This window comes from Zea mays, chromosome 5 (genome assembly GCF_902167145.1).
Source record: "Zea mays cultivar B73 chromosome 5, Zm-B73-REFERENCE-NAM-5.0, whole genome shotgun sequence".
NCBI classification, from domain to species: Eukaryota; Viridiplantae; Streptophyta; class Magnoliopsida; order Poales; family Poaceae; genus Zea; species Zea mays.
Window position 1 is genome coordinate 176,460,806 of NC_050100.1, and position 25,131 is coordinate 176,485,936.

The following is a 25,131-nucleotide window of genomic DNA, read 5'->3' on the forward strand; positions in this document are numbered from 1 at the left end:
CTATTTTTAAACAGTGTCTAAATAAGGTATAAACATCTACAAATTTTCTTAAGCTCAGCACAAAAGAAAAACTAATTTTCCTTAATTAAACAAGGTTTAGTGGGTTTCTGTTTTTAATTTTAAACTCTAAAATTTAGAACAGAAAGCATAGGGTTCACTATTTTTAAATGACAGATCATAATATTCCAGAGCTAGCAAAATTGGTTTGACAACTTTTTATTAAGATTTCATCAAGTTATGGATTTTCTAAGTTCTCTGGTCATTTTAAAAAGAATAACAGAATTGATTAAATGGAAATCCACTTTGCACTGGGGTCCCTGGCGGTTTTCTAAGTTTCCTTCGAGAATCAGTCCTTAGGTTACTATTCACACGAGTCACTGACATTACAGAAAACCCCTCGGGTTCTACAGATCCTAACCCGAGGTCCTTCTTCTACCTTAAACAGTAGCCGCGGCGAAGAAAAGGGCGGAGGGGCTTACCGGCGGCGAGACTGTTCCGGTGAAGTGGTCGAGGATGAAGGGGAGGTCGCGGGGATCACAACGGTGTGCGGAACGCCGTCGGAGATGGCCGGAGTCGGTCGGTCCACGCGCGCAGGCGGGGATGCTCGTCGGCGGCGAGGAGACCGGCCTGGTCACGGCGAGATAGTTCAATCAAATAGGTCAGGGAGGTCCACAGGATGCCAGAGAAGCTATGAGCGAAAGGAATCGGGCAGAGACTCACTGGATAGCTCGGTCCACGCGCGGCGGCGGAAGACCGAAGTCCGGTGAGGTCGATCTCGGGCCTCCGGTGAAGTCCGGTTGGGTCCGAGGGCTTGGCGAGCTTCACGGGCTACTGGCGGAGCTAGCCGAAGCACTGGCTTGCCCAGAGGATGGCTGGAGTGGGCTGGCCACGATGGCCGAAGCTCTGGCGGCAATGGCGGGCGGAATTGAGCTCGCCGGAGCTAAGGGAAAGGGGCTGGCCGGTGAGGGTGAGTGCGGGGCGAAGTGGGGCGCGCCTGGGAAGGCTTTATAGGCACGGCGCGGTGCACGGGCAGTCGTGGACCGGCGAGTGCGCGCGGGCGTGCACTGGGAAGGCGCGGTGCGCGAACGGGCGTGAACCAGGGGTGTCAGCCGCGGTCGAACACGTGTTCCCGTTGCCTCTGCCCCTGTTCAAGCGCCGATTGGGAGCAAATCTTCGCGAATTTGGGCAAGATCACTGCAAGGGATTTGTTCACCAGACCAAGCTTTGTGTTTTGTGTATGGACGACGTGCGGTTTTAGGCTAGGGACAGGGAGTTGTAGCGTCACCAAGGTGCCAGTGTCAGAATGCCTGGTCCCGAGGTTAAGCTGCGCCAAAACCGTGTCAAATGAATTTGGTTTGAGCTCAAACTTTCCCAGAATGTGTTCAAGGTAATTTGGCACGACTTTGATATTTGGATCTTCTGGCTTTGAGTTTTGAAAAACAGAGAACACAGATGATCTTTGAGAAGAGGTCTGAAATTCAGAAATTCAGAAATCTGAATTTCTCTAAGGGTTCATTGATCAAGGACTGATTTGGGGATCTAATTGAGTTATTTTGGCTAAGCCTTCTTAATCTTTCTTGTTGCTTAATAAATATACTTTAACTTATATATTTGGCTCAACTCAAAATTTTAAACTTTTCATCCTCTTTTTCATATTTTCTTAAATTTTGTTCATGGGGCTTACTTAGGGTTTTGAATTAGGGTTGCACATTCTTATCTTTCAAAAGTCTCAATTGTTTTGATCATGACACTTTTAAGTATATACTTGGTGAATTCTTTCTCACTTAAATTGTTTTGTTGTTCATGCTTACTTTGGTTCACATAAAATGATGGTTCTTGGTTTGGCTTTTGAGAAAAACCCTGAGTGACACTGGGGTGTCACAGCCTTCCCCCCTTAAAGGAATCTCGTCCCGAGATTCGGGCCAGAGTCCTCCCGGGGTGAAGCGAAGGGTGAGACTGATAGGAAAAAGGGTGATGATTGTTATTATTAGGGCAGAACTGCTCTTCGAATGTCATTCTCTTTGCAACTTCAGAAGGAAGTCCTTTTAAGTTTTACTTCATAGTTACTTCGTTCTGAATTAAGATCATTTTTTTGGAAATTAGATTCGAAAGGCAGGAGGAGGGGTTGGGGGTGATTACGTACCAGCTTCCTTAGGTAGGCAATCGGGGAAGTTGGATCTTAAGAATTCCTCGGTTTCCCAAGTAGCTTCCTCCTCTGAGTGATTACTCCACTGGACCTTGAACATCTTGATTGATTTAGCCCGAGTTGATCTTTCCTTGCAATCCAGAATCTTGGAGGGGTACTCTTGGTACGAGAGATCTGGCTCTATCTCCAATTCTGGCTCTGCTATGATCTCAGTCGGCAATCGAACACACTTCTTTAGCTGAGATACATGGAATACACTATGAATGGCAGACATCTTTGAAGGTAACTTCAGCTTGTATGCCACGGGTCCACATGCTTCGATGATCTCATAAGGTCCAATGTAACGAGGGGCTAGCTTGCCTTTGATCCCAAACCTCTGCACTCCCTTGGTGGGTGATACCTTGAGGTATACAAAACTTCCCACCTCGAACTGGAGAGGTTTCCTTCTTTTATCATGATAGCTCTTCTGCCTGGCCTGAGCAGCTTCTAGATTCTTCCTGATTAGCTTGACCTTCCTTTCGGCTTCAGTCACTAAGTCAGGTCCAAAAACTTCTCTTTCACCAGGTTGAGACCAATTGAGTGGTGTCCTGCACCTTCTTCCATAGAGAGCTTCAAAAGGTGCCATCTTTAGGCTGGATTGATAACTATTGTTATAAGCAAACTCTGCCAAGGAGAGGTGCTTATCCCAGTTCTTGCCACAATCGATCGCACAAGCTCTCAGCATATCCTCCAGAATCTGGTTTACCCTTTCCGTCTGACCATCAGTCTGTGGGTGGTAAGCTGAACTCCTGATTAGCTTGGTTCCCAAAGACTCTTGCAATTGTTCCCAAAACCTGGCAACAAATTGGGCTCCTCGGTCAGAAACAATGGTCCGAGGTAATCCATGCAAACACACGATCCGGTCAATATACAATTCTGCATATTTCTGAGCCTTATCAGTGGTGTGCACAGGAAGAAAATGTGCCACTTTCGTCAATCGGTCCACAATAACCCAAATCGAATCATGATGACGAGAGGTGTTGGGCAGACCCACAATGAAATCCATGCTGATGTCGTCCCACTTCCACGAAGGTACGGATAGTGGTTGCAAGGCTCCAGCGGACTTCAAGTGGCTTGCCTTTATCCTCTGACAGGTGTCACACTCTGATACATACTGGGCTATCTCCCTCTTCATTCTGGTTCACCAGTACAAAAGCTTCAGATCATGGTACATCTTGGTGCTTCCCGGATGCATAGAGAATTTGGAGAGATGAGCCTCATCCAAAATTTTCCTCTTGAGATCCTGGTCCTTAGGAATTACCAATCTGCTTTTGAACCATAACACACCTTTCTCATCCTGGCGGAAACAATTGTACTTCTCAACCTTCTGATGGAGATTTTTCTTGATAATCTGCACTCCCTTGTCACTGAGCTGGGCCATGATAATCTGGTCTTGCAAAGCTGGCTCAACAGAAATTTGAGACAAAGAACCAGAAGAAATCACTTTGATTTGCATCTTGCTCAACTCGTCACACAAGGTGTTAATGCGAGAATCCATCAGAATACAGTTGCATTGCAACTTCCGACTCAAGGCATCTGCTACCACATTAGCTTTCCCTAGGTGATAATGTACCTCCAGGTCATAATCCTTGATCAGCTCTAGCCATCTTCTCTGCCTCATGTTGAGATCAGCCTGAGTAAAAATGTACTTAAGGCTCTTATGATCAGTGAAGATGTTGCAGTGGGTTCCCATTAGATAGTGCCTCCACATTTTCAATGCATGAACCACTGCTGCTAACTCAAGGTCATGAGTGGGATAATTTTGCTCCTAGAATAATGTCCACATTTTCCAATCCCAACACAAGAAGAGTGGTTTTGATAACGTGGCTTCCCAGTTGAATAGGCACACTTTGGTTTAATTGATTAGTTGCAATTTTACCCCCAGGTGTGACTATCACGAATGACCCTTTTGAGTGAGAGAATGGCAGTTTGCAATTAGCACTGAACTTTTGGCTAATGAAACTGAGATGCACCAGAATCAAACAGAATTAAAGCAGGTTGATTATAAACTGAAAAGGTACCGGTCATGATAGGAGCTCCTTCTGGCACTTCCTCTAGAGCAGTGAAGTTGAGCTTCCCTTGCCTGACTTGCACCTTCTGCTTTCTTCCCTTGTCTTGATTTGGTGCTGGCATCTGCCTCTGCTGGTTCCTGGGACAATTCTTGGCATAGTGGCCCACATTGCCACAAGTGAAACACTTGTTCCCATTGCCCTGGCGGAACTGCTGCTGCTGCGGAGGCTGATTGTTCCTTGGGGCGGGAGCTGGATAGCGGTTGGGTGCCGGCTGCTGCTGCTGCTGAGGTGGCCTGATCACCCATCTGCCTGCCTGCTGCTGGAAACCCCTGCTCTGATTGTGAGAAACAATCCGGAACCTCTGAGCCTGAGCGGATGGTGCTGCCATTGGTGCCTTTCTCTTCTTCTCTGCCCGGTGAGCAACAATGCAATCCTCCTGAGAGATGGCCATGTTGACCAACTCATTGAAGCTATCAGCCCGGACAGTGTTGAGTCGTTCCCGCAGCTTGGTATTGAGACCCCTGCGGAAGCGATCCCTCTTCTTCTCATCAGAATCAGCATGATACCCTGCATACTGGCATAAGTCGTTGAAGGCTTGCGCATACTGCAGTACCGTGCGGGTTCCTTGATTGAGGGCCAGAAATTCATTCAACTTCCGATCAAGAATGCCAGCTGGGATGTGGTGTCCTCTGAAGGCAGTCTTGAATTCCTCCCAAGATACTTCACGATCAGCGGGGAGCATAGCACGGAAGTGGTCCCACCAAGTCCGAGCAGGGCCGCGAAGCTGCTGTGCGGCGAAGCGAGCCTTGGCCTCATCAGGGCAGTCTCCTGTGAGGAGGGGAAACTTGGACTCGACGACGCGAAGCCACACGTCGGCGTCCAACGGATCCTCTGCCTTGGTGAACAAGGGCGGCTGCGTGCTCAGAAACTCTTGGTATGTTGCCATAGCCGGAGGTCGCTGATGCTGGCCTCCACCATGATGCTGTTGGTGGGGCTGGCGCTGCAAGAGCTGTCGCAGAATCTCATTCTGCTGGGCCATCAGCTCCTGCACTGTGGGAGCTGGAGGAGGTGGCGGGGGAGCTTGCTCATTCTGCCCGCGACGCTGCCTAGCTGCCATCTGAAAACAGAGATTGTCGCCATTGTTATCCCAACTCACATTTCCGAACGACAAGATATCATCTCATATGGAAGGAAAATGCCATAATCATAATATTAGGTTCGAAATGAAGATAACATGGTGACAAGGATCCCACAGATATCAAAAGTTTACAGGGTTACATTAATCAGGGGAAGGTACCCACAAGCCTAGTCCAAAATGTGATACTACTAAGCTCGCATAGGTTTCTATCCGCCTAAAAACGTCGAAGCGACTGCTTAACCCTGAGCGGTAGAAGCGACACTGGATACGGGTGAAGGAGGCATCGCGGAGGTAGTCCCATTGGCACCAGGGGCTGGTCCTAGCTCCTCGGGAGCCTCTTCTCCCTCGCTTCCTGCTTCATTGGCCTCCATCTCCAGGTGGTGCATGTCCAAGTGGTCATTGGCTTCCTCGAGTTCCCTCTGCACGTCGTGAAGCTGGTTCTCCAAGACATCAATAGTGTTGTCTCGGATCTCCACTTGCTGTTCCAGGGTAGCGATACGCTGGCTCAGCCTCTCCACCTGCAGATCCTTCTCCACCAACTCTGTGGATAGGTCGACCACAAAATCTTCCCGACTGTCGAGAGTGAGCTTGGCAGTCTGAGCGGTGTTAGCAAGAAGTGTCATAGCATCGCTCTGAAGGGCCTGAAGGCGGTACAGCGCACTCATGCACTGAACAGTGACCCTCCCAACCAAGTCAGGATACATTGCCCACACATCCTTCACATGGCTCACGCGGTTACACCACATGGGATCATCCTTCTTCTCAGCAGGGAAGAGTCCCAAGGGGTGCATCACCATCTCCAGGGGATGGTAGCCACAGAAAGTCGTCAGAGTCTTCATGGCTGCGGCCTCAACGGTGTCGTCCGTCCTGAGTCCAATCGTCTCAGAGTCAAGAGAACGCCAACCCGGCTGAAGGGGATGAGCCTCCAAAGTTAGCCAGACCCGACAATGAGGTACCCGATGCTCCTCATACAACTGCACTGTGTACAAAGGGGGCGTAGGGTAACCGGCGGAGTTAAGCACTTCCCACAAGATGGAGGGAAAGCCATCGCGAGAAAGGAAGTCAGAACTAAAACGAGAGTCTCCTCCACTGGCGGGGGTGGGTGAATTCATCTGCGGAAGGGAATCAAAGATAAAGATTATGGTGGAAGGAAAAAGAAAAAGAGAGCCCGAATGATTTTAAAGAAAAGGGGTTAGCTCAAATTTTAATTCCTCTTTGTGTTTTATAATGCATGCATGCTGTAAGAAATGTTGCCTCTCAAAAGAAAATAGGGTGCCTTTTTAGGGCGTCCTTAAAAATATAAGTATTGGCCCACAGGGCCTAATTAATTAGCCACCTATTTCTCCCTCTATGCCTAAGGCCTTTCGTCCTAGGTCTAGCGATCTAGTCCTGACGATCCGTAGTAGTTTCTAGGCAAGTTTTAGATTTTGAAAATTGGTATTCATGGTTTATTGTCCTTCTCTGTGGTGGAATTTGCTCTGATACCAGCTGTGGCAGAACCGCCCGAATTATTCCAGCTTAAGTGCCTAAGTCACGCCTCCGGGGCCGTAACACACTTAAATCGGAATAACCCGTCAGTCCCTCAGATCTAGTCTGATAGAGCCACTTAACCAGGATCAAATTCCACAATCTCACTCGAAGGTGAGTCACAGAAGAAATACAATAAAACAGGAAATCTCAAATTAAGTACTGAGTTATTACATAAATCGGAGTTTTTGAGTAGCAAATAAAGTTCACAAAATAAAGTGCAGCGGATAATCGATGCCGTCGGTAATGAGGAAAAGGGCAAGGCCTAGCCCACTACTCCTCATGCTCCTCTCCTGCCGGAGCCACATCCCACTCGACCGTCCAACCCGGTGGCAGGGTGGTAGGCCAAGTCACACCATCAACCAATTCCTGCATGGTACCTGCAAAAATTGTGCCACAAGCAAGGCTGAGTATACTAATACTCAGCTAGACTTAACCGGTGTGAGGAGTCTACTCCTCTACCTCTAGACTATGCAGTTGTTTGGCTGAGGGGTTTGGTTTGCCGAAAGCACTAGCTGTTTCTAAAATCAATTTTTAGCTTTTCAAATTCTACCATTATTAACTTAGCTAGATTTGCTCCTTCTAAGCATTCATGGTAGCAATCAATTAGTTCAATCAACAAGTTATCTCATATAACCACATTTCACTTCTTACTCGATGTAGTACAAGGGATCAAGCAGTCTCATTAGCTGCGAGAAGCAGACGATTCGAATCGAGTTTTAAACCTTGCAAGGTAAACCTAAACACACGTCATGTGCTTAGTCCGCGCCCGGCTTCACTCAGGTACTAGGTTTACCGGTTACCATTTTTCCCGGCATGTGCTTAGTACGTTCAAAAGCTTGACTCAGGTATCCACACATTAATCCTTAATTCATTTTTCCCGTCTCATGGACAAGGCATCCTCCCTAGATCCGAGTCCATAGACCAACATAAATCCCGTTATCAAGATGAATACAATCAATTCCTGACCTCGCGCGAGTGCTAGAAAATCACTCGACTTCTACCGAGATCCTGATTAGCAAGCAGCTACTCGACCTAGCATACTAGTATTCATCTCAAAAAGGAATCCTAAGTTCATGCAACTAGAGGTTTCAAGCAACTCCTACACTTAAGTGCACATTGCAATCCTACAAGCATTAAGTGTAGTAAAGTAGCATATAATAACATGGTTATGCATAAAACCGGGGCTTGCCTTCAATTGCTGGGGCTGCGGGGAGATCCTCAATAGCAGCCTCTGAAGCCTGCTCCTGGTCCTCCTCTTGGACAGGTCCTTGCTCGAGGATGAGCACGTACTCTCCGTCGGCAAGATTACAATCTAATGAATGCAATGCGTAAGATATATGCACGATATGATATGTGCTTTTAGAAATTACAACTTTAAAGGGGTATGATCTTTTGAGTTTAAACAAGTTAACTTTACTTATGTAAAACCCTTGGGTGGTATACTTGGTAAATTGGGTTAAACTTAGCTAAGGTAAGTGGTAGGTTTATTTTTGGGTTTCTACTGAATTATTTTTAAGTCTTAGGGAGAATTGATAAGTTCTCAAGTTAGACTCATTGGGATGAGGTTCATTCCTTCTTTCCTTTTCTTTTATTCTTTTAACGTTTTGGAGTAGGTTTGAACTACAAGTTGCTTTTATAAAATTCCAAAAATTCTGCAAAAATTACAGTGGCTTGTTACTGGTGTATGATTCTCTGCCTCAAAATGTGGGGGTCAGAAAGTGAATGGTTTTCTCTGGACAAAATTACCAAATTTTAGGGCAGAAGGGGTACTTTGAACTACAACTATTATTTAACAGTGGGTAATTCTCTAAAACTCATTTTTGCTGGCTTTTAGGTGTTATAACAAGACTTGATACAAATTTCTAGTCATTAATACCTTTTAATTCTTTTCCTATGGTTTTCTTAAGGTTTCTAGCCAAAGGGGTGCTTTCTACTACCACTATATTTGAAAAACATCAAACAACAAAGTTCTTATTTTTCTTAGTTGGTATTTTGTGCAAGAGCAATCATTCTGAAGTTTGGCTTCTTTTTGCTTAAGGGAAGGGGTGGTTTGCATTATTTGAATTAAGTGGTCTTTCTCTTTAATCACTAGCAAAAGGTATGAGTTTACTTCTTCTTCATGGGTTTGCATTTTTCTCTGGTGGTTTGTCTCATCATGGACTTAGCTAATTTTTGGTTGCCCATTATCACATTATTTGGGGTTGTTCATGATTTAGTTGGAAAATGCCTTATTATCACTTTGCATTTAATTTCCTTACTTAAAGAGTTGGGCTGGGGTGCTCTGTATTTTTGTAGTGGGGCTCTGGTGGTTATAAGTTCACTGGATTTTTATTAATCACTTTGGTTATAGTTTTGCAATTTTAATAATTGATTTTCAGTCTATATAAGGTTAATTAAATCATCTTAATTAGAAACTGGTCCAAATTAATGGTCTCTGTATTTTTCCTAGGTTCTCTGTTGCATAAGTAAACAAGGAAAAATATTATTAATCACTGTTCATTAATTTCTAAGGCCTTTCTGATTTTCTCTAAGTTTTGGACAACATAGCTTTAAATGAATAACTACATCATATTTTTCAATGCTGGTGTTCTTACTATTTTTAAACAGTGTCTAAATAAGGTATAAACATCTACAAATTTTCTTAAGCTCAGCACAAAAGAAAAACTAATTTTCCTTAATTAAACAAGGTTTAGTGGGTTTCTGTTTTTAATTTTAAACTCTAAAATTTAGAACAGAAAGCATAGGGTTCACTATTTTTAAATGACAGATCATAATATTCCAGAGCTAGCAAAATTGGTTTGACAACTTTTTATTAAGATTTCATCAAGTTATGGATTTTCTAAGTTCTCTGGTCATTTTAAAAAGAATAACAGAATTGATTAAATGGAAATCCACTTTGCACTGGGGTCCCTGGCGGTTTTCTAAGTTTCCTTCGTGAATCAGTCCTTAGGTTACTATTCACACGAGTCACTGACATTACAGAAAACCCCTCGGGTTCTACAGATCCTAACCCGAGGTCCTTCTTCTACCTTAAACAGTAGTCGCGGCGAAGAAAAGGGCGGAGGGGCTTACCGGCGGCAAGACTGTTCCGGTGAAGTGGTCGAGGATGAAGGGGAGGTCGCGGGGATCACAACGGTGTGTGGAACGCCGTCGGAGATGGCCGGAGTCGGTCGGTCCACGCGCGCAGGCGGGGATGCTCGTCGGCGGCGAGGAGACCGGCCTGGTCACGGCGAGATAGTTCAATCAAATAGGTCAGGGAGGTCCACGGGATGCCAGAGAAGCTATGAGCGAAAGGAATCGGGCGGAGACTCACTGGATAGCTCGGTCCACGCGCGGCGGCGGAAGACCGAAGTCCGGTGAGGTCGATCTCGGGCCTCCGGTGAAGTCCGGTTGGGTCCGAGGGCTTGGCGAGCTTCACGGGCTACTGGCGGAGCTAGCCGAAGCACTGGCTTGCCCAGAGGATGGCTGGAGTGGGCTGGCCACGATGGCCGAAGCTCTGGCGGCAATGGCGGGCGGAATTGAGCTCGCCGGAGCTAAGGGAAAGGGGCTGGCCGGTGAGGGTGAGTGCGGGGCGAAGTGGGGCGCGCCTGGGAAGGCTTTATAGGCACGGCGCGGTGCACGGGCGGTCGTGGACCGGCGAGTGCGCACGGGCGTGCACTGGGAAGGCGCGGTGCGCGAACGGGCGTGAACCAGGGGTGTCAGCCGCGGTCGAACACGTGTTCCCGTTGCCTCTGCCCCTGTTCAAGCGCCGATTGGGAGCAAATCTTCGCGAATTTGGGCAAGATCACTGCAAGGGATTTGTTCACCAGACCAAGCTTTGTCTTTTGTGTATGGACGACGTGCGGTTTTAGGCTAGGGACAGGGAGTTGTAGCGTCACCAAGGTGCCAGTGTCAGAATGCCTGGTCCCGAGGTTAAGCTGCGCCAAAACCGTGTCAAATGAATTTGGTTTGAGCTCAAACTTTCCCAGAATGTGTTCAAGGTAATTTGGCCCGACTTTGATATTTGGATCTTCTGGCTTTGAGTTTTGAAAAACAGAGAACACAGATGATCTTTGAGAAGAGGTCTGAAATTCAGAAATTCAGAAATCTGAATTTCTCTAAGGGTTCATTGATCAAGGGCTGATTTGGGGATCTAATTGAGTTATTTTGGCTAAGCCTTCTCAATCTTTCTTGTTGCTTAATAAATATACTTTAACTTATATATTTGGCTCAACTCAAAATTTTAAACTTTTCATCCTCTTTTTCATATTTTCTTAAATTTTGTTCATGGGGCTTACTTAGGGTTTTGAATTAGGGTTGCACATTCTTATCTTTCAAAAGTCTCAATTGTTTTGATCATGACACTTTTAAGTATATACTTGGTGAATTCTTTCTCACTTAAATTGTTTTGTTGTTCATGCTTACTTTGGTTCACATAAAATGATGGTTCTTGGTTTGGCTTTTGAGAAAAACCCTGAGTGACACTGGGATGTCACACCAGGATACGGATACCTCACTCATCACCTTCTGCGATAAGTAACTCACGCTCGGATAAGCGATTCTGCTGATCGAACAAGTCTTAACGCTCGAAAACTTTAGTGCCGAAACGATTTTTCGTACCTTCTCGACCATATCGATAACAGAATCCCGCGGACGAGCAAGAGTACACGTAAGCAGCGAAGGCCGACCGAGCCGAGGGACTCCTACGCCTCCGGGATATGGATACCTCACTCATCACCTTCCGCGATAAGTAACTCTCGCTTGAATGAGTGATTCTGCTACCGACAAACAAGTCCTGATACTCGAAACAAGAGGAAAAGAAATACAGCTTTATAACACGACGATGACGTGTTTGGGCCTCGGCGGCCACAAAAAACATATGCACACTACAGACAAACTGTTCCTGCTGGTTCAGACATCAATAGGGGGAGCAGCATCACCCTCGGCATCGTCTCCACCTTCGATGGAATCTGACCCGGCCTCATACGGCGACACGGGCGAAGGATCTCCACCTCGAAGGAAGATGCCAGCACTGCACCTGAGCCATCGCCGCCAAGGTCTCCTCCAGGAACCCGACCCAAGCAGACGGCTTAACCGGCCGCTCCGTAGCCTCAGCCAGCTGTCCCCCGGGGACATCAGCTCGGCTCATGGTCGCGGCAGCCCGACTCCGGGGTTGGTCCCGCCAGTGGACGACCTGGCCAGGTTCCAGCCGCCACTGCTACACCTCCTCGGCCTGGGAAGTCCCCTACTCCTGGGCCGACGAAGTTTCTTCTCGAGCCAACTCCACCTCTGTCCATGCTGACACCGCTGCCTTCGGCTCTGGCTCATCGCAGAGTAGCCGAGGTTTCCTTTAACTAAACAAGAGAAGCCTTGGGTGGCAAGGCCGACCGAGCCAAGGGACTCCTACGCCTCCGGGATACGGATACCTCACTCGTCACCTTCCGCACAGGGCAACTCGCACTTGGTTAAGCGGTCCAGTTAGCCGACAGGCGAGTCCTGGTGCTCGAAATGAGAAAGAAACATGGTATTGCACCCAAAATACCTAGATGTTCAGGCCCCAACAGCCACAATGAACAGTCACCGGCACTCAAGATGCCATTACAAACGGAACTCCGGTTCCACTCCCGCAGGTACGAACAACCCCCACATCGGAGGGCCTGTGGGACGACGAACTCCGGATGACTCGCCGGCGACCTCTGCAGCAACAGTGATGGTCCCAGGGCGGATGCTACCACTGGAAGGCTCTCGTTCGCGTCCCCACTCGAGGGACGAGAACCAGATATTAAAGCCAAAGAGCCAGAGGCCCGGAGCGCAGATGGCGCCGACGATCTCGTCGACGGAGAAGCTTTCTCCAGCTGCCACCACCTCAGCACCGACGGCGGCGTCCACCTGCCCACCAACACCACACCAGCGAGCGCTGGCCGCCCCAAAGCGCACCGGCAGGTCCTCATTCCCGTCCTCGCCGCGAAAACAAGAATGGGACCGTCCCAGAACACGAGTATCGCCCTCGCGGCGTACGACGTGTTGTGAGACCCCTGGTGCAGCTGGCCACCGGCGCCCAGACAGAGGACGGAATGCTGCACCCTGGCTGGGCAGCAGCAGTTCGCCTTCCCCGGCATGGCTGGAGGACGCCTCCTCCGCAGAGCTAGAGGATAGTTTCCACCCCCAAAAGCCGGAGGAAGAAGCGGGACGCCAGCCCACGCAAAGGGAGGCCCCGGCTCGCCTCGCCCTCCTCCCCAACAAGGATGATGAAGATCCTTGAAGCTGAGGGCGGGGCAGAGGCCGCAGCTCGACTTGCTTCTCCCCACCATCAAACTAGTGGTCACCGTCTTGGGTGACCATTGGTGAGGGGATGCAGCGGGGCTGCCTGATGAAAATCCTTGAAGCCGAGCGATGGCTGAAAGGCGCCAACCTCCACGAGGTTGCGCTCCTCCCACAACGGGACGAAAGCAACGCGGGCGCTCCCCATCCGGGGGCTCAGAAGGCGGAAGGACGCAATGCATGAGGAGAGATAGAAGGCATGGCTACCACCCAGGGGGGCAATCCCTTTTAAAGGTGACTCTCCCCGCTCGCGTCCTCAGGCGTCGCGGACTAAGTCTTCACCAATGCGCTCCAGGGTCCTCCCCCTACGACACGAGGGCTGGGTCCCACACGACATGCAAGCTAGCCTGGGACAGAAGCAGCCAGATCGCCGCGCGCGGAGCGTGTAACTGCCCAGCTGTCGGGGACCATAATTAGGGGTACCCCTAAGACTCCTAATCTCAGCTGGTAACCCCCATCAGCACAAAGCTGCGAAGGCCTGATGGGTGCGATTAAGTAAAGGCTCGGTCCACTCAAGGGACACGACCTCGCCTCGCCCGAGCCCAGCCTCGGGCAAGGGCAGCCGACCCCGAAGGATTCACGTCTCGCCCGAGGGCCCCCTCAAGCAATGGACACACCTTCGGCTCGCTCGAGGCCCAGTCTTCGCCGAGAAGCAACCTCGGCCGGATCGCCACACCGACCGACCGTATCGCAGGAGCATTTAATGCAAGGACGACCTGACACCTTATCCTGACGCGCGCCCTTCAGTCGACAGAGCCGAAGTGACCGCAGTCACTTCGCCGCTCCACTGACCGGCCTGACAAGAAGACAGCGCCGCCTGCGCCGCTCCGACTGCTGTGCCACTCGACAGAGAGAGGCTGACAGCAGCCAAGTCCGGCCTCGGGCGCCATAGGAAACTCCGCCTCGCCCGACCCCAGGGCTCGGACTCGGCCTCGGCCCCGGAAGACGACGAACTCTGCCTCGCCTGACCCCAGGGCTCGGACTCGGCCTCGGCCCTGGAAGACGACGAACTCCGCCTCGCCCGACCCTAGGGCTCGGACTCAGTCTCGGCTCCGGAAGACGACGAACTCCGCCTCGCCCGACCCCAGGGCTCGGACTCAGCTTTGGCCTCAGACGATGGTCTCCGCCTCGCCCGACCCGGGGCTCGGACTCGACCTCGACCTCGGAAGACAGACTCGACCTCGACCTCGGAGGAGCCTCCGCCTCGCCTGACCCAGGGCTCGGACCGACCACGTCACAGGGGGGCCATCATTATCCTACCCCTAGCTAGCTCAGGCTACGGGGAACAAGACCGGCGTCCCATCTGGCTCGCCCTGGTAAACAAATAATGATGGCGCCCGCGTGCTCCATGACGACGGCGGCTCTCAGCCCCTTACGGAAGCAAGAAGACGTCAGCAAAGACTCGACAGCCCCGACAGCTGTCCTTCCGCAAGGCTCCAGCACTCCTCCAACGGCCACGACATCACATGAACAGGGTGCCAAAACCTCTCCGGCTGCCACGACGGCATGTACTTAGGGCACTAGCTCCTCTCTGCTAGACACGTTAGCACACTGCTACATCTCCCATTGTACACCTGGGCCCTCTCCTTACGCCTATAAAAGGAAGGCCCAGGGCTCTCGTACGAGATGGTTGGTCGCGCGGAGAGGACGGGACGGCGCGTGCAAGCCTCTCGCTCCCTCCCACGCGGACGCTTGTAACCCCCTACTGCAAGCGCACCCGACCTGGGCGCAGGACAACACGAAGGCCGCGGGTTTCCCCTTTACGCCTATCTCCTTTTTTTCCCCCTTCGTGCTCCGTCTCACGCCGACCCATCTGGGCTGGGACACGCGGCGACAATTTACTCGTCGGTCCAGGGACCCCCCGGGGTCGAAACGCCGACAGTTGGCGCGCCAGGTAGGGGCCTGCTGCGTGTTGACGAACAGCTTCCCGTCAAGCTCCAGATGGGTAGTCTCCAGCAACCTTTCCAGCCCAGGATGGTGCTCCGTTTCGGGAGTTTTGAGTTCATGTCCCTCGACGGCAGCTACGACATGATACTCCTCCCCCCGCCGCGCGACAGCGACAATGGCGGCCGACAACCTGCCCGCCGGCGGCGGAATCAACGACGTCTTCCCCACGTGGCGGAAGAACAACATTCGGGTTTGTCCCGTCGCCTCCCCCGCCGACGGGGGAGGAGGCGGGGCAACCAAGGCCAAGCAGGAGGCGGCACCTCGTCGGCTGTCGAGCGAGTCGACGGCGCCGGCGCCCCAACGGGGGACACGACGGGCGTCGACCTCGCGTCTGAGACGAAGACGAGCGTTGTTTCCCCGCAACACGCCAACTCCAAGCGGACAGACGACGCCAGCACGCTCGCAAGGTACTTGCTGGGCGACACCCTCGCACCTGAGATGACAGTGCAGTCTGCCCCTGACGCGACTTCGTCACCGCCCGTTGACCAAGAGGTACCGACCGATTCCCATCTCGTGCCTTTTGGATTCAGCCTTGACCCACCAAGCGACTTCGCTTCGGTGGAAGCCTTCATAGAGGCATGTCCAAACCCTCCGGGATACGGTATGCGGTCACCCTGGGACCGGCTGACGTCCGTCTCGACCTACGGACCCTCGGGTTCCGAGGAAGATGACGAGCCCGACTTTTGTTGGGATTTCTCCGGACTCGGTAACCCCAGTGCCATGCGGGACTTCATGACCGCATGCGACTACTGCCTTTCCGATTGTTCCGACGGTAGTCGCATCTTCAGCGACGAGGACTGCAGCCCAAGTCGTGAATGTTTCCACGTCGATCTAGGGGGTCCCGGCGAAGGCAACCATCTTGGTATACTGGAAAACGGTGATCCCCCTGGGCCCGTGACTCGCGTTGACATCCTTCGGGAGCTAGCTGTGGTCCCAGTCCCTGCGGGGGGTCAGGACTCACAGCTCGACCAAATCCGCGAGGGGCAGGCCAGGCTCGACGAGGGAGCAGGAATGCTTGAGCAGTTCCGGCGGAACACCGGGCAAGAATGGGCAGACCAAGCTCCGCCCGGAGAAGCGCGTCATCTGCCCCAGGGCATCCAGCTCCGCATTGCCGACGACGTCAGGGCAAGGCCGCCACCGGCTTCTAGTGGGGTCGGCCAGAACCTGGCTGCAGCAGCGATACTTCTCCGCGCAATGCCGGAGCCATCAACCACCGAAGGGCGGCGTATCCAGGGAGAGCTCAAGAATCTCCTGGAGGATGCCGCGGTCCGATAGGCCGAAAGCTCTGTCTCCCAAAGGCAGGGGTACCCCTCGGAGCATCGCGCCGCGACTTCCCGATTCATGCAGGAAGCCTCGGTCCACACCGGGCGCACGCGCAACACAGCGCCTGCGGCCCCGGGTCGCCTCGGCAACGAGCACCACCACCGCAACCGTCGAACCCACCTTGACGAGAGGGTGTGCCGAGGCTACCACCCCAGGCGTGGGGGACGCTACGACAGCGGGGAGGATCGAAGTCCCTCACCCGAACCACCCGGTCCGCAGGCTTTCAGCCGGGCCATATGACGGGCGCCGTTCCCGACCCGGTTCCGAACCCCGACTACTATCACAAAGTACTCGGGGGAGACGAGGCCGGAACTGTGGCTCGCGGACTACCGGCTGGCCTGTCAACTGGGTGGAACGGACGATGACAACCTCATCATCCGCAACCTCCCCCTGTTCCTCTCCGACATTGCTCGAGCCTGGCTGGAGCATCTGCCTCCGGGGCAGATCTCCAACTAGGACGACCTGGTCCAAGCCTTCGCCGGCAACTTCCAGGGCACGTACGTGCGCCCTGGGAACTCCTGGGATCTCCAAAGCTGCCGCCAGCAGCCGGGAGAGTCTCTCCGGGACTACATCCGGTGATTCTCGAAGCAGCGCACCGAGCTACCCAACGTCACCGACTCGGATGTCATCTGCGCGTTCCTCGTCGGCACCACCTGTCGCGACCTGGTGAGCAAGCTGGGTCGCAAGACCCCCACCAGGGCGAGCGAGTTGATGGACATCGCCACCAAGTTCGCCTCTGGCCAGGAGGCGGTTGAGGCCATCTTCCGGAAGGACAAGCAGCCCCAGGGCCGCTAGCCGGAAGATGTCCCCGAGGCGTCCACTCAGCGCGGCACCAAGAAGAAAGGCAAGAAGAAGTCGCAAGCGAAACGCGACGCCGCCGACGCGGACCTTGTCGCCGCCGCTGAGTATAAGAACCCTCAGAAACCTCCCGGAGGCGCCAATCTCTTCGACAAGATGCTCAAGGAGCCGTGCCCCTATCATCAGGGGCCGTCAAGCACACCCTTGAGGAGTGCGCCATGCTTCGGCGCCACTTTCACAAGGCCGGGCCACCTGCGGAAGGTGGCAAGGCTCACAACAATGATAAGAAGGAGGATCACAAGGCAGGGGAGTTCCCCGAGGTCCACGACTGCTTCATGATCTACGGTGGGCAAGTGGCGAACGCCTCAGCTCGACACCGCAAGCAAAAGCGTTGGGAGGTCTGCTCGGTAAAGGTGGCAGCACCAGTCTACCTAGACTGGTCCGACAAGCCCATCACCTTCGACCAGGGCGACCACCTCGACCGCGTGCTGAGCCCTGGGAAATATCCGCTCGTTGTCGACCCCGTCATCGGCAACGTCAGGCTCACCAAGGTCCTCATGGACGGAGGCAGCAGCCTCAACATCATCTACGCCGAGGCCCTCGGGCTCCTGCGGATCGATCTGTCCTCGGTCCGGGCGGGCGCGACGCCTTTTCACGGGATCATCCCCGGGAAACGCGTCCAGCCCCTCGGACAGCTCGATCTACCCGTCTGCTTCGGGACTCCCTCCAACTTCTGAAGGGAAACCCTCACGTTCGAGGTGGTCGGGTTCCGAGGAACCTACCATGCAGTGCTGGAGAGGCCATGCTACACCAAATTCATGGTCGTCCCCAACTACACCTACCTTAAGCTCAAGATGTCGGGCCCCAACGGGGTCATCACCGTCGGCCCCACGTACCGGCACGCATACGAATGCGACGTGGAGTGCGTGGAGTACGCCGAGGCCCTCGCCGAATCCGAGGCCCTCATCACCGACCTGGAGAGCCTCTCCAAGGAGGCGCCAGACGTGAAGCGTCATGCTGGCAATTTCGAGCTAGCAGAGACGGTCAAATCCGTCCCTCTCGACCCCAGCAACGACGCCTCCAAGCAGATCCGGATCGGCTCCGAGCTCGACCCCAAATAGGAAGCGGTGCTCGTCGACTTTCTCCGCGCAAATGCCGAAGTCTTTGCGTGGAGTCCCTTGGACATGCCTGGCATACCGAGGGAGGTCGCCGAGCACTCACTGGATATCCGAGCTGGAGCCCGACCCGTGAAGCAGCCTTTGCGCCGATTCGACGAAGAAAAGCGCAGAGCCATAGGCGAGGAGATCCACAAGCTGATGGCAGCAGGGTTCATCAAAGAGGTATTTCATCCCGAATGGCTTGCCAACCCTGTGCTTGTGAGAAAGAAAGGAGGGAAATGGCGGATGTGTGTAGACTAGACTGGTCTGAACAAAGCATGTCTGAAAGTTCCCTATCCTCTGCCTCGCATCGATCAAATCGTGGATTCCATTGCTGGGTCCGAAACCCTGTCTTTCCTCGATGCCTACTCAGGGTATCACCAAATCAGGATGAAAGAGTCCAACCAGCTCGCGACTTCTTTCATCACACCTTTCGGCATGTACTGCTACGTTACTATGTCGTTTGGTTTGAGGAATGCGGGTGCGACATACCAAAGGTGCATGAATCACGTGTTCGGCCAACACATCGGTCGAACGGTCGAGGCTTACGTCGATGACATCATAGTCAAGACGAGGAAAGCCTCCGACCTCCTTTCCGACCTTGAAACGACATTTCGGTGCCTCAAGGCGAAAGGCGTAAAACTCAATCCCGAGAAGTGCGTCTTCGGAGTTCCCCGAGGCATGCTCTTGGGGTTCATCGTCTCCGAGCGGGGCATAGAGGCCAACTCGGAGAAAATCGCGGCCATCACCAACATGGGGTCCATCAAGGACTTGAAAGGCGTACAGAGGGTCATGGGATGTCTTGCGGCTCTGAGCCGCTTCATCTCGCGCCTCGGCGAAAGAGGCCTACCCCTGTACCGCCTCTTAAGAAAGGCTGAGTGCTTCACTTGGACCCCTGAGGCCGAGGAAGCCCTCGGGAACCTGAAGGCGCTCCTCACGAACGCGCCCATCTTGGTGCCCCCCGCTGCTGGAGAATCCCTCTTGATCTACGTCGTCGCTACCACTCAGGTAGTCAGCGCCGCAATCGTGGTTGAGAGACGAGAAGAGGGGCATGCATTGCCCGTCCAGAGGCCGATCTACTTCATCAGTGAGGTACTGTCCGAGACCAAGATCCGCTACCCACAAATTCAGAAGCTGTTGTACGCGGTGATCCTGACGGGGCAGAAGTTGCGACACTACTTCGAGTCTCATCCGGTGACTGTGGTGTCATCCTTCCCCCTGGGGGAGATCGTCCAATGCCGAGAGGCCTCGGGTAGGATTGCAAAGTGGGCGGTGGAAATCATGGGCGAGACAATCTCGTTCGCCCCTTGGAAGGCCATCAAGTCCCAAGTCTTGGCGGACTTTGTGGCTGAATGGGTCGACACCCAGCTTCCAGCGGCTCCGATCCAACCGGAACTCTGGACCATGTTTTTCGATGGGTCACTGATGAAAACAGGAGCGGGAGCGGGCCTGCTCTTCATCTCACCCCTCGGGAAACACCTCCGCTACGTGTTGCGCCTCCATTTCCCGGCGTCCAACAACGTGGCCGAGTACGAGGCTCTGGTTAACGGGTTGCGCATCGCCATCGAGCTAGGGGTCCGACGCCTCGACGCTCGCGGTGACTCGCAGCTTGTCATCGACCAAGTCATGAAGAACTCCAACTGCCGCGACCCGAAGATGGAAGCCTACTGCGACGAGGTTCGGCGCCTGGAAGACAAGTTCTATGGGCTCGAGCTCAACCACGTCGCCCGACGATACAACGAGACTGTGGATGAGCTGTCTAAGATAGCCTCGGGGCGAACAACGGTTCCCCCGGACGTCTTCTCTCGAGACCTACATCAACCCTCAGTCAAGACCGACGACACGCCCGAGCCCGAGAAGGCCTCGGCTCAGCCCGATGCACCCTCGGCCTAGCCAAAGGCACCCTCGGCCCCCGAGGGTGAGGCACTGCGCATCGAGGAAGAGCAGAGCGGGGTCACGCCTAATCGAAACAGGCAGACCCCGTAACTGCAATATCTCCATCGAGGAGAGCTGCCCCTCGACCGAGCCGAAGCTCGGCGATTGGCGCGGCGCGCCAAGTCGTTCGTCTTGCTGGGGGACGGGAAGGAGCTCTACCACCGCAGCCCCTCAGGCATCCTCCAGCGATGCATATCCATCGCCGAAGGCCAGGAGCTCTTACAATAAATACACTCAGGGGCTTGCGGCCATCACGCAGCGCCTCGAGCCCTTGTTGGAAACGCCTTCTGACAAGGTTTCTACTGGCCGACCGCGGTGGCCGATGCCACTAGAATTGTCCGCACCTGCCAAGGGTGTCAATTCTACGTGAGGCAGACCCACCTGCCCGCTTAGGCTCTGCAGACAATACCCATCACCTGGTCGTTTGCTGTGTGGGGTCTGGACCTCGAAGGTCCCTTGCAGAAGGCACCCGGGGGCTACACGCACCTGCTGGTCGCCATCGACAAATTCTCCAAGTGGATCGAGGTCCGACCCCTAAACAGCATCAGGTCCGAACAGGCGGTGGCGTTCTTCACCAACATCATCCATCGCTTCGGAGTCCCAAACTCCATCATCACCGACAACGGCACCCAGTTCACCGGCAGAAAGTTCCTGGACTTCTGCGAGGATCACCACATCCGGGTGGACTGGGCCACCGTGGCTCACCCCATGACGAATGGGCAAGTAGAGCGTGCCAACGGCATGATTCTGCAAGGACTCAAGCCGAGGATCTACAACGACCTCAACAAGTTTGGCAAGCAATGGATGAAGGAGCTCCCCTCGGTGGTCTGGAGTCTGAGGACGACGCCGAGCCGAGCCACGGGCTTCACGCCGTTCTTTCTAGTCTATGGGGCCGAGGCCATCTTGCCCACAGACTTAGAATACGGTTCCCCGAGGGCGAGGGCCTACGATGACCAAAGCAATCGAGCTAACCGAGAAGACTCACTGGACCAGCTGGAGGAGGCTCGGGACATGGCCTTACTACACTCGGCGCGGTATCAGCAGTCCCTGCGATGCTACCACGCCCGAGGGGTTCGGTCCCGAGACCTCCAGGTGGGCGACTTGGTGCTTCGGCTGCGATAAGACGCTCGAGGGCGGCACAAGTTCACGCCTCCCTGGGAAGGGTCGTTCGTCATCACCAAGGTTCTGAAGCCCAGGACATACAAGCTGGCCAACAGTCAAGGCGAGGTCTACAACAACGCTTGGAACATCCGACAGCTACGTCGCTTCTACCCTTAAGATGCTTTCAAGTCGTTCGTACACCTCGTCCACACACAAAGTCTAACCATCAAGGAAGGGTCAGCCTTGCCTCGGCAAAGCCCGACCCTCCCTCGGGGGCTAGAAAGGGGGGAACCCCCTCCGCGTCAAAATTTTCCTCGGAAAAGATCTTTTCTGTCAGAACATCTTTCGTGCTTTTCGACTACTTCGAAAGTGGGGTCCTGAAAATGATGGAGTACACGTAAGCAGCCAAGGCTGACCAAGCCGAGGGATTCCTACGCCTCCGGGATACGGATACCTCACTCATCACCTTCTGCGATAAGTAACTCACGCTCGGATAAGCGATTCCGCGGACCGAACAAGTCTTAACGCTCGAAAACTCTTCTGCCGAAACGATTTTTCATGCCTTCTCGACTATATCGATAGCAGAATCCTACGGACGAGTAAGAGTACACGTAAGCAGCAAGGCCGACCGAGCCGAGGGACTCCTACGCCTCCGGGATACGGATACCTCACTCATCACCTTCCGTGAAAAGTAACTCTCGCTCGGACAAACAATTCTGTTACCGACAAATAAGTCCAGATACTCGAAACAAGAGGAAAAGAAACGCAGCTTTACAACACGACGACAGTATGTTTGGACCTCGACGGCCGTAGAAAACATACGCACACTACAAGATAAACCGATCCTGCAGGCTCAGACGTCGACGGAGGGGGAGCAGCAGCACCCTCGGCGTCAACTCCACCTTCGGCAAAGTCCGACCGAGGGTCTCCACTCCGAAGGACGACGTCAGCGCCATGCCCGGGCTATCGCCGCCGGGGTCTCCTCCAGGAATCCGGCCCGAGCAGACGGCTCGGCTGGCCGCCCCGAAGCCTCAGCCAGTTGTCCTCCGAGGACACCAGCCCGGCTCGTGGCTTTGGCAACTCGACTCCGGCGCTGGTCCCACCAGTGGATGGCCCGGCCAGGCTCCGGCCGACGAAGTCTTCTTTCCGAGCCAACTCTGCCTCTGTCCATGCTAACATCGCTGCCTTCGGCTTCGGCTCATCGAAGAGCGGCTGAGGGTTCCCTTAACTAAGCAAGAGGAGCCTCAGGCGGCAAGGCCGACCGAGCCGAGGGACTCCTACGCCTCCGGGATACGGATACCTCACTCATCACCTTCGCACGAGGCAACTCACACTTGGTTAAGCGGTTCAGTTAGCCGACAGGCGAGTCCTAGTACTCGAAATGAGGAAAAACACGGCTCCGTGCCAAAAATACATACATGTTCAGGCCCCGACAGCCACAATGAACATGGCACCGGCACTCAAGGTGCCATTACAAACGGAACTCCGGTTCCGCCCCCGCGAGTATGAACAGCCTCCACACCGGAGAGCCTGCGGGGTGACAAGCTCCGGGTGACTCGCCAGCGACCTCTGCAGCAGCAGCCATGGTCCCAGGACGGACACAACCACCAGAAGGCTCTCATTCGCGTCCCCACTCAAGGGACGCGAACCAGACATTAAAGCCAAAGAGCCGGAGGTCGGTCCGTAGGCAGCGCCGACGGCCTCGACGGCGGAGAAGCTTTCTCCGGCTGCCACCACGTCAGCACCAACGGCGGCGTCCGCCTGTCCACCAACGCCGCACCAGCAAGCGCGGGCCGCTCCAAAGCGCACCGGCAGGTCCTCGCTCCCGTCCTCGCCACGAAAGCAAGGACAGAGGACGGAATGTTGCATCCTAGCTGGGTAGCAACAGTTCGCCTTCCCTGGCATGGCTGGAGGATGCCTCCTCCGCAGAGCTGGAGGATGGTTTCCACCACCAGAAGCTGGAAGAAGAGATGGCCAGCCGACCCGTGCGGGAGGTAGAGCCCCGGCTCACCTCGCCCTCCGCCCCAGCAAGGATGATGAAGATCCTTGAAGCTGAGGGCGGGGCAGAGGCCGCAGCCCGGCTCGCTTCTCCCCACCATCGAACTGGTGGTCACCGTCTTGGGTGACCACCGGCGAGGGGATGCAGCCGGGCTGCCTGATGAAAATCCTTGAAGCCGAACGATGGCTGAAAGGTACCAACTTCCGTGAAGTTGTGTTCCTCCAACGACGACAAGGCGGAACAACTGCGGGCGCCCCCCATCCGGGGGCTCGGAAGGTGGAAAGACGCGATGCATGAGGGGAGCGCGAAGACATGGTTGCCTTTCAAGGGGGTCACCCTCCTTTTAAAGGCAACTCTCCCCACTTGCGTCCTCAGCCGTCGCGGGCTGAGTCTTCTCCAACACGCTCCAAGGTCCTCCCCCTACGACACGGGGGCTGGGTCCCATGCATCGTGCAAGCTGGCCTAGGACAGAAGGAGCCAAACCGCCGTGCGCGATGCGCGCAACTGCCCAGTGGTTACGAGCATTCCTCCACTTTCGCCCAAACCAGCGGGTGAAAGGGCGGACTGCCATGTAGGCGGCATGCAACCGCACCGAGGGGGCGCACCCTTTCGACTTCAACGCGTCCAGCATGGAAGCCCAGGCCCACACGTCATGTAACCGGCGCGCCGGTTACTACGTGCAAGAAACTGCACCGCCACTTGCGCTAGTGCCGCACCTCCTCGACTGCGGAACCAGTGCCGCGACTCGAGGTGACCCTGCGCACGGCCCAACAGTGCCAACCGAGCACATCGGTCACGGGTCAGCCAGCCGCGGGAGAAGGCGCGACGGTCATTACGGCCAGAAATGGGCCGGCAGTAATGGCAGTGGCAGGCGAGCGGAAGCAGCGGTCAAGTCGTCAGCAAGCTCACGTCCCCTCCTGGGACAGCGAGAGAACCCTCTCCCACGGTGTGAAGACGACACGCCCGTGTTCCGTTCCTCGAACGGCTCACGCACGCGCAACGGCTGCCCCGCGAACCACTCGTCCCGTCGCATTAACTCTGTGGCAGGACATGCGGCACCTTCGGCAGGAGAAGCAGGCGACGCTTCGCTTCCGCCATAATGACCGCGTCAAAAAAGGTGTGCCACGTCGTTCGATTCCGTATCCTTTTCTTCTTCCTCTTTCTCTCTCTCTTACAACAGGGACCGGGAAAGGGGACACTCCGAAAGGGATCCCTCTCCGCGAAGGAAGCGGGCCCCGAGCCCCCTACTGATCAGAGGTTCGAAGGCTGGCCCCTCGGAAGGGTTCAACAGCCGCCTCAGAGCGCTCGGGCTCCGCGCCCACTACTGGTCAGAGGTTCGAAGGCCGACCCCTCGAAAGGGTTCAACGGCCGCCTCAGGCCACTCAGGCTCCGCGCCCACTACAGATCAGGGGTTTGTAGGCTAGCCCCCGAAGGGTTCGACAGCCGCCTCAGACGCAGAGCGAGGGATGACCCTGGGTACGTTCGATACATAACCAAGGCTCGGGCTACACTCCCGAGGTACCCTAGGACATTTCCGAGACCAACGAGAACGATTTTGTAACGGAATCCCACCAAAGGGAGGCATCGAGCCCTCGGACCCCGTCAAAAGGGGACCGGGTCCAGCAAATCACCCGTAGGTACTGTTGGAGCGCGCCTCCGGGCGACTAGCTGACCCCTAACGAATGGGGCACGGACGTCCACTCGGA